The sequence below is a fragment of the Echinops telfairi genome, unplaced genomic scaffold, assembly GCF_000313985.2.
Source record: "Echinops telfairi isolate 266 unplaced genomic scaffold, ASM31398v2 ScPeMD7_5868;HRSCAF=6743_0, whole genome shotgun sequence".
Classification (NCBI taxonomy): domain Eukaryota; kingdom Metazoa; phylum Chordata; class Mammalia; order Afrosoricida; family Tenrecidae; genus Echinops; species Echinops telfairi.
The window spans coordinates 2,290,213-2,291,997 of NW_022109767.1; the positions used below are offsets into that span (position 1 = coordinate 2,290,213).

The window sequence follows — 1,785 nt, forward strand, 5'->3', positions numbered from 1 at the left end:
GGAGGCGGGTTCCCAACAGGAAGCTTCCATGCCCTACAAAGGAACACACTTATCCCCCAAAGTGCATTTTGCAGGTATCTATTGCCAATCAAAAAGCCCTGCAAGCATCCCTTTTTAACACCAGCAAACTGGTTACAGAAAAAAAGAACAGGATCAAATGAGTATCAATCCCATCCCATCATGACCTTAAACGCGGAAAGTCTCCTCTATCTCACTGCACGAGACATGCTTCCACAGTGAGAGAGAGAGGGGGGGTCACTAGGCTGACGTGGGGTTGGTTTGGAAGAGGGCACGGCCTCTCTCATAGGGTAGTGGATCCCTGGTGGGAAGTTATCTTTAAAAATGAGAAAACAGAATGTCATGTTAGAGTTAAGAGATCAGCAAAATGAATAAAATATTTTAAACCCAAATTCTTTATTTTTTTAAAAATAACTACCTCTCCCACCATTGCAGATTCTTTCTATGGCCACCATCACTCCCAAAGGTACTTCACCAAGGGCCAAGGTCACCCCCAGTGGGAGTGGGGCAGAGAGAAGATGTATAGCTTCTTGATAGGACTCATGACAGCTGAATGGGCACCATTAAGCCAGCTGTGTCTATTGATTCCAAAAACAGCAATAGAAAATATAGAGAGGACAATTAATTATAGAAGGGAGCTCAGAATGAGAGGAAAGTAGTTCATGAAATACAGAAAATCAAACTAAGCCTTTTGCCAATAATATGTAAAACTCAGCAGGGAGCACTTTAGAACTGAGCAAACGTATCCAGCAGGTGAGGTTTATGTTAACTTTAACCCATCAACATTCCCATTCTACCCGCCCCCACCCCCCACCCCTTTTGTAATTTTCTTGCATGTTCTTATGATGAGCAAGGTGCTCTGAATTTCCTCCTAGGAGAAGAAATGCTAATGCTTGTGAAAGAATTCATATTCCTTGAATATCATGTCCATCCTTCATCAGTCTTAAAACTCTTTTTTTATTCTTTGTGATTTAACGTTTAGTAATTGCTACGTAACACACTACGTAATATGCTTTGGTAGATGGCAGAGATGAGCATTATGGAGTTCTTTGTTCACCAGTCAGAAAGATGCTTCCTCAGTCAATGTTCTCCAAACCCTTTGTTCCGTAGTAACGATTCACCCCAGAGACACGCCTATCTCTTTCCATCAAGCTCCACTGGTACTGAAAATGAGCAACTCTTCTCCTTGTCCCGGTTAGTCAACTTGTGGATGGGAGCAGCCCCTATTCCTGGAATCAGCAGACCGGTGGCCCTGACAGCGACTCCAGGGAGACTCTCAAACCACATCACCGCGCACTTTCCTCCAAGACCACTTAAAGGTGACCCGCTTTCAGTTTAGCTATTAAAACTCTCATTTTTAAAGGATGATGCTAACAGTATGAATGCAGATGGAGGCCCCGCAGGATAAAGAGAAAAGATAGCCCGTCCAACATCATGCAACCCAGTGGAAAGACAGAACTGAATGTCAGAACCTGGTCTCCCAACCTTCATTCACTGTACTTTACTCACCGCCACAGGTCAATGTCGACTCTCGGCGTCCCTACAGGCAGAGTATCAGAAGCGGTAGCTCTTTATAGGAGTAGAAAGTGGCATCTTTCTCCCTCGGAAGAGCTGGGGGTTCTGAACTGCTGTGCTGACCTTGTAGTTGGCAGCCTGAAGCATAGCACCTACACCAAATGGGATAAGCTTAGCCTTAAATGATTAATATCTAAAATAGAATGTCAGACACTGTGTTAGTCTGGGGACTTTAGAGAAACAAATCCACAG

The 1,785-nt window shown here is 44.0% G+C and overlaps 1 protein-coding gene and 1 pseudogene across 2 annotated transcripts in view; one reads left to right on the forward strand and one right to left on the reverse strand.

Annotated features, from left to right (window-relative positions):
- RIPOR2 (RHO family interacting cell polarization regulator 2) overlaps nt 1-1,785 on the forward strand; it is a 310,774-nt gene that overhangs the window by 79,375 nt on the left and 229,614 nt on the right. The gene's annotated exons all lie outside the window — the stretch shown is intronic.
- Nucleotides 1,095-1,305, reverse strand: LOC115871469 (annotated as a pseudogene).